Here is an 11,493-nt window from a genome sequence, read left to right as displayed (position 1 = left end):
GTAACAGATAGAATCCTAGTTCACTCAAGCTACCAAGTTGTCCCACCTCTGAGCATCTGCTCAGGAATCAAAATCTTCTTTTTTGACCCCCTCCCTCCCCAGATGAGCTTGGAGGGTGTGCCCCTGTGTGTGGGTGGGGTCAGTAGGAGGTGGGGGTAAGGAGAGAAGCAGGTGTGGCCACCGGGACCCAGACAGGCCAAGGGTAATGGCAGCAGAGGAATGTGGGACTTGGAGCGGTTCTAGGCTTCTCCTGTCTTGCTTGCTTTCTGCTGCACCTGCGAGCCCATCTCACACAACCAGGTGAGCTTCCAAAGCAATCCTTGCAGGTCACTACAGGTTAAGCCAGGAGGCAGCCTCCTCCCCATCCATGGGAACTGCCATCTATCTTTCTACTCTTTTTCTTTTCTTTCCCCCTCATATCTCTGGGTCTCTGACAGCTCAGCTTGACAGAAGTCACACATAAGAACACCAAGCTGATTACTTTGCATTTTCTTGTCACCCAACTGTTGTCTGTGCAGTCTCTTGGGGAAAAAAAAAATGAATAATTCCACAAAGGAGGAAGTTCATGCTTAGGAAGCTTTTTGCAAACTCATTACATTGATGGCTTTTGGAGAGGGATCAAGGAGAGAAGCCAAGACCTGGTGGGGGGGGGGGGGGCGGGGGCGGGGAGAAAGCGTTCAATGTAATCTGCTTTCCAGAATAAGGTTTTTACTATGTATGTCGATCAATGGAAAACAAATTAGATAAGTCTTGGCGAAATGTAGTAGCAGTGAGTGTTGAACCAAAATGATAAGGTGCAGAGGAGAGAAGGGAGGAGGGGAGGAAAAAAAGAAAAATCAAAATAAATTGCAGACAGAACAGCTAAATACATAACACATCCTTAAAAAGACAAACTCTGCAATGTCTAGAAAATGCCAAATACGCAAAGCAAAAAGGTAATGAGAGCTATTACAGAGCCATACTTTTGCATGTATAATATCAACTATTGTGGTTAAAGCAAGGCAGAGATGAGAAATTTGGGGAAGCATTAAAGAATGTTAAAAGAATTTCATTCACTAGAGGCTTACTTCTGATTACAAAAGGTCTAACTTGGGGGCTAAGTGGGGAGGAGGCTATTTATAAAGATGTTCTCCTACACAATCAATAAGATAATAAAGAAAAATGTGGGGGAGGCTTTCTTCTGATTTATGCAGAGTGGGAGGTAAAACTGATCCCCAAGTGCCCATTTCTCTCCAGTTCCTCATTCTGTCTGGATATCAGCAGAAGCTTAACACAGAAAGGACCAGAGTAGGCCACGGAAACATCCCAGTGTGCGCATCTGAGTGCGTTTGACCTGGGAGCACCCACCGTGCAAATGCAAAAAGTGTGTTGTGTTGTGGAAAGTGCTCCACAGCGATGGGTTCTGAGAGCCACTAGATGTCAGCATCTGATAATTCTCTGAAAAAGACTCTTGCCCCCTTTTATTTCTCTCTGCGACAGACTTTTCGGTTCAGCCATTTTCTCCAGCCATAGAGAGAGTGGGAAAGAAACTGTATGTCACTTAAAATAATCACATCACACCTGAGAAGAGATGAGCAATTCATTCGATGTAACTATTTTTCCAAACACAAGTTTTATGACATGTTAAACAGAGATATTAATACAAATATCTTTATATATATGATATATTCATAAATATACACACACGTAGGTGTAAATATACAGATAATGCACATTGCCATGACTTGAGAAGGAACTAACTAAAATATATCCTTACCTCCTTAAACTCTCCACAAGTGCCTCTTTTCGATAGTATTTCATGAGTTGTGTCATGGGAAAAAGACACTGATCATTTCTTTCCTGTTTTTGCTCTATTGTGGATTTAGCTCTTTTTATACTTTGTGTTGGTATGTTTGGATTTCTCAATACTTTTGTGGAACTACTATTTCTCTGAGGTCTAGTAGAGTCTCTTGCCCATGATGTGCGCAGTGTAAAATCAGTGAATATTTGTGAATGAATTAATGTATGGGTTAATTAATTTGTCACAAGGAAATAATTTGAAGAGCAACTCATCACGTCTCTTAAGCCAGACCATAAGTTTTGAAGAAGGCATGTCGGAGAATGCTTGTCATTACATTTCCTTGGACTGCAGATATTAGGTATCAAATAAGAACTAAGGACTCATAGTTGCCTTTTTCTGCGGATCCCTTTCTCCTGGCACCTAACTTTGGAGAGAGGAGAGCCAGGGAGAGAGGGTGTTTCTGTCTCCCTCAGAATTATAAAGGATTCAACCAAGTGACACCTTCTAGAGCCCTCTGTCTACAGTTGACAATGGATAATTATACAAAATCGATGTATATGTTAGTTTTGGGAAAAAGAAGCTCACAGATTGAAGTTGGGAATTGTAATACTCACAAAGGCTCTAAGACTACTTAGCAATGGTTTCCTGTCGTGGCTACTGTTTGGTTGGATTTTCCTTCAGTCCATTGGATGACATCATTGTTTCAATTCCAATTTTGAAATAAGGTCTCCCCTTTTCTCTGAGAAACTGTAGCTACAGAGATTGTAAAATCTATTCATTCCTATGGATTAGCTGGACTCTGTGAGGCACTGCACTAGTTTCTGGGGTGGGGTGGGGTACAAAGACATCTTCAAAAGAGTCCCTGTTCCAAGGAGTTTAAAATGAATCATCTAACTGAATGACAACATATTATGGTCTTGGCACTCCCTAATTTATTAATACCTGAAGCTCAGCACAATTAGGCAGAGGACATTGAATCCTCTTGCAAAAAATTCTCATTGGTGCATTTGACATATAGAAAGATCAGATCTCACTAGCTGACTTTTTTAGATAAAGTAATTAAAAATTTTAGATTAGGTGGCTTGCTGCAGGCTGTGGAATAAGATGAGACCATATACTCATCTCCATGGGCACGCTGTTGGTAATCTACCCTTTAACTCCTGTAGAGTCTTGTTGAAAAAAATTTGTTAAGCAACAGGTGCAAGAGAAAATGTGAAGGCTTGAGTGTGTCTACGTTCAGCATCACTATTAATATGATAACGCTAGGATGGCTCCTGGGCACCAAATACTTGGTGCAAGAGAATTTATTTCTGCTTATCCCAGAAGAGTATGAAGGATTTACCTTTCTTTTTCCTCCAAATCTATTTACATTAAATCTCCCACCTTCAGCTATTTCCTCTCTGAATCTGTTCACTTTTTAGTAACTCACTCAAGGGATGGTGAGGAAGGAGGTCAGGTGTGTCCACGTGCCCCTGGAAACGTTCTGGACCCCTTGCTGGTGAGCAGAGCACTGGCAGCAGCAGATTGTCACTCAGCCAGGGAGCAGATGGAGTGAGAAAATCTCCGCATGCAGACAGCCCTGAGGAGCTGTGCAGAGAACATATTCAGCAGTCATTTAGTCCTCAATCTGCCTTCACATCGTATTTATGATTGTGTGAAAAATGTCTAGTTTCTTTAACTGAGTGCTGAGTTGAATTACCTCACCAACTTTCATCCCAATCAGACAATGACTCTTCGTGCGGCCTTGGAAAAACAATTCAAACTCCCAGGGCTTGTACGTGAAAGCCTAAGATAGGCTTTTGTCGCTTGCGTTTCATTCTTCATTTGTATGTATTTTTTAACATAATATTGACAGGATGTGGCATAAGACTCATAGTGCTGTTATAATGATGTGTGTGTGTCTATTAGTTAATAAAATAGAGATGAAAGGCTGGTAAAAATAAGCAAAGGAAAATATTTGGGAAGATACCCAGCTATTGATTTGAAGACAAATAACTAACCAGTTAGTTACTGAGTAGGGATAACCAACCATCTTGAGCACGGATTCATTTGAAGACAGTAGAACCTTCTAACACAGTTCATTTGACCTGTGCTTCAAATCCTCTCAGACAATGGGAAGAAAAGGTATTTATAGGAAGAAACTGATAACCTGTAGTGTAGAAAAAATGCTTTGAGATGTAGACATGTGGTTTCTTTTTTTTAAGATTTTATTTATTTAAGAGAGAAAGAGCAAGCAGAAGCAGAGGACAGGAGAGGGAGAAACAGGCCCTCCACTGAAGAGGGAGCCCCACACAGGGCTCGATCCTGGGACCATGACCTGAGCTGAAGGCAGATGCATAACCCAGGCGCCTCTGGATGTGATTTCTTAAAATTTGTTATCCATTAAGAGTAAAAACAAGTCATACACCAGTTTAACTACTCAGATGCCCAGTTTTATGGCATCGGTAAGGCCCCACAGAACCAGGGCATGGCACTTCAAAGGAATAAGACAATCAAGCTACCGCATGTAATGAATGACTAAGGTTGTATCACGGGTGGGCTTTCCCAGAGAGTAAAGCAAATAAACAACCAAAAAAAAAAAAAGTTTCCAAAACTACTGTATTGCATCTTTATAATTTGCATCCAATGACCAGTGTGTTATGTCTAAAGGAAACTGTAAGGATGACACATAGCAGGGAAAGGGGAAATCACGTCTGTGTTGTCGATGCTGTTCTGTTGCTGCTTGCAGGAGGTTGTCCAGACTGTCTTTGCCAGCACAGGAAGAATGAAGGAACGGGACTGTGCTAGGTTGAATCAATTCCTTCTCAAATTATGGCAATACTGTAGACTATACTGTGTCCCTCCCAAAATTCGTAGGTTAACTCTAATGCCCCATAGGACTGTATGGCAATGAGGCCTTTCAGGATATAATTAAGGTTAAGTGAGGTCATAAGGGTATTGCTCTGATCCAACAGAGCTGGTGCCCTTATAAGAAGAGACACCAGAGGGATGCCTGGGTGGCTCAGTAGTTGAGCGCCTGCCTTTGGCTCAGGTTGTGATCCTGGAGTTCTGGGATGGAGTCCCACATTGGGCTCCCTGAAGGGAGCCTGCTTCTCCCTCTGCCTGTGTCTCTGCCTCTTTCTCTGTGTCTCTCATGAATAAATAAATAAGATCTTTAAAAAATTATATAAAAAAAGAAGAGACACTAGAGCATTCTCTTTGTCATGTGAAGACACCAGGATCTAGTGGCCATTTGCAGGAAGAGCCCATGCTAGAATCTGCCCCCATTGGTACACTGATCTTGGAGGTCCAGCCACCAGAACTGTTGAGAGAATTAATTTCTATTGTTGAGGCCCCCGGTCTGTGGTATTTGTTATGGCAGCCTGAGGTGACTAATACAACCCCCCAAATCAGTCTATCCAGACTCTGTGAATGTGGTCTTATTTGGAAAAAGGGTCTTGACAAATGTAATTAAGGATCACAACAGGAGATTACTCTGGATTAGCATCCTTAGAAGAGAAGAGTAGAAGACAGAGGAGGAGCTGATGTGAAGAGGGATACAGAGATGGGAGTGATGGATGCACAGGCCAGTGAACACCAGGGAAGGCTGGCAGCTGCTAGAAGCCAGGAGAGGCCATGGCATGGATTCTTCCTCTGTCTCTAGAAGGAACCAACACTGATACCTTGGCTTCAGACTTAAGGCTTCCAGAATTATGAGAAAATACATTTCTATGGTTTTAAGGCACAAAATTGTGGCAGTTTGTTACAACAGCTTTAAGAAACTAATTCAAGTTCTTCAATCAATCCATCAACTAGGCACTACTTACACATGCCCTAATGAAAGTTTGTGGACAGTGACCACAGGAATGAAGAAAGGCACAAAAGTTCCAGGTGCTCTTTAGAGTCAGTTACTACACTGTCCCTTTGGCCCTGCAAACACTGAGCTCGACAGCTCATTCCATCTCAGTGCTGAATAATATTCCTTATTATCATCTGGATGGTCCACAGTTCGTTCGTCCATTGACCTACTGAAGGACATCTTGCTCCTTCACCTATCTTGGCTGCTTCCAGGCTTTGACAATTACAAATAAAACGTAAATATAAAATTGACTTTGTCTTTTCTCTTTTTCTTTTCAATCCTTCCCAATTTCTTAGGAAATCCTCCTGGCTCTACCTTGGCAATATTTCCCAAATCTGGCCACTTCTTATTGCTTCTGTTGTTATTGCGATAGTCAGAATCATTATCATTCCTTGCTTAATATAATCTAATAAATTGTATCCCCTGCTAGAATAAAATCTACAAAAAGGCTAGAATCTTAGTGTCTTTTCTGCAGTGGTATATACAAGCCTTAGAACAGTACTTGGTACATAGAAAGTGTTCCATAAATATTTTGTGAATGATGAATGACAGCTAATACATAATTTTCATAGCTAAAATATACTGTACCTACATTAAGCCCAATTCTAATGAATGAATGGATCAGTGGATTGATAGATACGTGTGTATACGTATGTGTGTATATATATATACACACACACAACCTATTACTCACTAAAACGTTATGAAATTGGTACTACTACCTCTCTTGTCGTGTAGATAAAGCAACACAATGATCTGAGTTTCTTTGCCCTTGGTCACCCCAACTCCTATTACTCACATGGCTAAACAAGATTGGTTAACTGACGTTTTACATTCAGTCATCTCTTTCCTACTCAGTACAAAATCTAACACAACTGACAACCTATCTGACTCTCTCAGAGACTCTCACAATTTAAGAGATTAGATTAACTGCATCCAACGACAAGCTGTGTCCATTTTCCTCATCCCATCTGAGAATAAACTCAACTGTTTGGAGAAAATTGACAGAATTTTCATAGTGCTGTTTTACAGTGCTAGATAGGCAATGGAAAGATACACATGTATCTCTACAATATATATATTTATTGTCTGATATCCAGGGACCCTCTCCTCTTTATGAAGAGATTTTCTTTAACATAATTAAAGCTGAAATCTGTCATTGAATTCTTCAATTAGAGAGGTTTCTCTAAAGTTATAAAACAAAAATCCAGACGTACACAAACTGAACAAGTTTTCATGAGCAATATTTCTTATTAAATAAGTAAACAAGTTAACATATTTAAAGCAAAATAGGTAAGCTAACATACTTTCAGAAAGCTAGTAGACAAATACTCCCCCATGACATATTGCCCTTGGCCAAAAGCAAAGTTCTATCAAATAAGACATACATCCAAATACCTCTGTTGTTATGAACCACAGACCTAGTCCCTTTCCTTGGTAATTTACTTACCATCACTCAGGAAAGATATTTTATGTCAGATGGTGAGCTTGCCCTCAAAACACACTATTGTAGTTGGTTTTCATTCTTCAAGTAGCTGCTATAAAGTTAACTAAAGAAACTTCACATGCCACGGTAAACATTCTCTCAAGCACAATTTTAGTTGAAAATAATGAGACACACATAGAAATACAATAAAACAGTATATTAACCTGCTATCTAAGTTTTGCATTCTCAAATCAGTTAACAATGTTACCCTAAGGCGGGTCACTAAAAGCCACTAGTGTCAGTTTCCTAGAATATAAATTCTAGAAGATAATTACAAAAAAAGTGATAAAAATGTTTCAGGACTTTTAAACTGAAAGGGTTAGTAAGGTTTTAGATATGATGGTATTACAGAAATACACATATATATGATCAATAGATATAGATATAGATAGGACACAGGTATAGATATATTTGATCATAGAGGTTAAGCTACTGTGATAAAATGACCAGGAGAGAGGATGAGCTTAATTCAAAGTACAGCTAGTGCACACCCCTGTGTCTGAGTTCTGACAGTGGTTCTTTAGTGGCATCTTAAAGTACGAAGAATAAAAAAAAAAAGTTACAAAAATAAGCTTCCATTTAAAATATGTTACATTCACATCAGCTTACATGCTAACTCATATTTCTATCTCAATTCAGTCTTTGCTGGAAATGTTTCCTCTGAGGTTTAAGCTATTTCTTTCTCATGAAAACTCTGAAATGTGAAACCACTAAGTATACAAGGGTTTTGATCCAAGACACAAGATGTCTTTGTGATGTTTTTGAATCTATGTCTTGTGATGGTTTTGAATGTCTTTGTGATGTTTTTGAATCTAAGAGCTGAAATATGAAATACTACTTATAAAAAATATAAATAAAGATATACCCTCTGGTATATAATGGCTTGTAGATGAATCAGCCACAACTGGTTGCAGTCATCTGCAAACTCCTTTACAGAATATTATTATTGAAAGTACGACATAATGAAGGAATTCTTTCCTTCAAATACTGATATTCTATTTTTATGTAAAAATCTTACCATTTGAAATATGACTAATTTTAAAACACTGGTTTTACAAAAAAGCCTGTGATAGAAGGCCAACTGTTTTGCTTTTTTAGCATGAGATTATAAATTATAAACACGTAGATTCCCCTTTTTTCATGAAGAAGATGGGAAAATGGTAAATTGCTAAAATTATCATTTGGGCAAATGGCAATAAAAATAGTTATAATATGAAACAAGCTGTCATCAGTTTAATACATTTAGTTATATCGTGCCTTTAATTTTTTTTTTTTTTTTTTTTTTTACCAAGGGCTTCATATTCACTGTGGAGCGCTCAGCCCAAAGTCCTGTAGAAGTCCCAGAAACAAAGTATGATGCTTCCGACCTCAGTTATACCTTGCTCAGTTGGATCAAGATAGAAAGCCTGACATACAATATGAGGTGGTTTAATAAAATTATTGTATATTCTTGGGCAATTCACCCGATGTCTCTGAGTCTATTTAGTTATAAATGAGAAATTAACAAATGACCTATACACTCCTCTTCCACCTCCAAATCCAATGACCATATTGACATAATCAGCTATTGAAGACATACAGTGATGTAATGATCTCACCACCGGTCACTTACCTCACATGGATTATTCTGCAAAACTTCACGAAGCAAGTACCCTTTTATCTTTTTTTTTTTTTTGAGATTTTATTTATTCATGAGAGAGGCAGAGACATAGGCAGAGGGAGAAGCAAGCTCTCTGTAGGGAGCCCAATGCAGAACTCGATCCCAGGACCCCAGAATCATGACCTGAAGCAAATGCTCAACCACTAAGCCATCCAGGTACCCCTACCCTTTTTATCTTTATTTCAGTTTTACAGATGTCGAAATAAGAAGAGACCACTACCTTCTCCAAGATCACAATAATGAAAACAAGATATGAAAGCAGAAAGCTCTTCTCAAGCTTCTTTATGTTTCTTCTTTTAATTTTAATTTTGTTTAATCAGATTTTTAAAAATATTTTATTTATTTATTTGAGAGACAGAGACAGAGATAGAGAGAGCACGAATGGGAAGAGAAGGAGAAGCAGGCTCCCCACTGAGCAGGGAGCCTGACCTGGGGTTCCATCTCAGTACCCTTAGATCATGACCTGAGCTGAAAGCAGATGATTCACTGACTGAGCCACCCAGGTGCCCCAATCTGATTTTTAATTGAGGTATCATCATGATCCATAATACACACCAAATGCAGTTCATGGGTTTAAGTGTACAGGTTAAATGTGTGCTTGTCTAACCACCATTCCAACAAAGATTCAGGGAGCTTCCAACACCTTGGAAGTTCCCTCAATCTCCTGTAGGGCAGTGAGGTGTCAGAGCACAGAGAATACTGCCAACAGCAGCCAATGGGAGCAGAGCTTTAAAGGGATGGATGCAAGACTGTGACCTGATTTACCTTAATTTTTAAGGGGATTATTTGGACTGCTGAGTTGAGCAGAGATAGTTAGAAAGGGAAGGAACAGGATGGAAACAAGAGTACCAGTCAGGTCTTCCAACAATCCGGGCGACAAACAATGGTCTCTTGATTAGTGGAAGCCACAGAGGTCTTATTCTGGATACATTTGGAAGGTATAACTAACTTATGGGGGTGTTAGAGAGAGCGAGTCAAGTATGGAGTCTAGTATTTGGGTCTAAGAAAGCTGGAGTATGTATGGCCTTTTCTACTGATGTGGAAAAGTTACAGCTTATTGGGACAAGGTGAGCTCAGCAATATGGCACCTGTTAAACTGGAGGTGTCTGTTGTGTAGGCTCGGGTACATGTCGATAGCCTTGGGATAAATGAGACTGGATTTCAGAGGAAGATTCTGGACTGAGAAGATAAGTTTTAAGCCGTCAGTTTATAGAAGGTATTTCCAGACATGAGATTAGAGGGTGTTTACTGAGACACGGAGACAGGAATCACAGTGTTAGAAGATAATAGAGCGGAGGAAGAATGACAAAGGACGTTAAGAGAGGCAGAGCCAGGGAGCTGGCAGGAAAACCATGAGCTTGAGCCGCCTGAAATCCACTTGAAGAACGCACATCATGTTGGAGGGAATGTGTCACATGCCAGTTTACAAGCTCAGTAAGAAGAGCTCAGTGGCTGCAGAGCCCTAAGCACTTTGCCCCCTCATCCCCTCCCTTATTTTCCCTTTGTTCATCTGTACCTGTTGCATGGTTACTTCCAGTTAAGGATCTTTTCTCTTCCATTGCCTGGAATACTCCAGCTACACAACTTAAGTCTCTCAACTCTTTCATGTCTTAACTCAAATGCGACCTTTGTAATAAGACTTCTGAAGACTGTCCACCCAAGCCCAGCCCTGAAACATTCCTTGAGTATCTCACATGATTTCTTTTTCTCCGCAGCGTTTCTCACCCCAAAAATACTTTACATCTGGATTATTTATTCTCAAGTGTCTGTTTCCCTGCATCAGAGTATAAGGCCACAAAAGGACAAAGACTTTTTACATTTTATCCACTGCCACATGCCAGTGACTAGAAGGAGAACTGGCTATAATGTAGTCTCCATAAATATTCCATAGAAAGTGAATGGATCCTTGAGAACAGAGCACTGGATTTAACAATCTGCAGGACATGTGTTACCTTGACAAGACCAATTTCCACAGAGTGTTGAGTGCAAGGGACATGGTGTAATGGGTTTAAGATAAAATGATAAAATGATAGGGGAATAATTGGAGGTGATTGTTCATCCCTTTCAAAGAGATAAGCCATAAAGGAGAACTGAGAAACAGGCTGGATGCAGATAGATGGGGAATCAAGAGGGGGTATTTGGTTTTTGTTGCCTTTGTTGTGTGCTTGCATTAAGATTCCAGTGAGCCATTAGAGAGTGAAAACTTGGTGATTCAGGGGAGGTTGAAGAGAGGGGAAATTTGCTGGAGTGATGCTTATCCTTAAGTAGGTAGGGATCTAAGATGGGATCTTGAATATATCAAGTGTTTGTGGCCTGAGAAATGAGTCATTCATCCACACTAAGAAGAGAAAAAGCAGAGATTGCACCTGTTAATGCAGACGGATTAGTAGCGATGGGAAATTATGGATATATCTTTCTGAGCATTTCTCACTCCTCCCTCTGAAATAGGAAGCAATTTCTAACTTGAATGGAAAAAAAAAGTGTTTGATAAGAGGAAGCTGTATTATAGTCACCACCTAGGGAGTATAGAATAATGAATGCTTAGAAGGAGTCAGCAAATGATGGCCCTCAGGCTAACTATGGGCAACCATTTGTTTTTGGAAACAAAGCTTTATTGGAGCACAGCTCCCAGCTCCCACCATTTATTTACATATTCCAATTGTGGTTCTCACACTTACAATGTCAGAGCCAAGAAGCTGCAACAAAACAAACCCCTCAAGGTCCATAAA

This window comes from Canis lupus, chromosome 16, assembly GCF_003254725.2.
Source record: "Canis lupus dingo isolate Sandy chromosome 16, ASM325472v2, whole genome shotgun sequence".
NCBI lineage: Eukaryota > Metazoa > Chordata > Mammalia > Carnivora > Canidae > Canis > Canis lupus.
Note: the sequence above shows the minus strand (reverse complement) of the source record.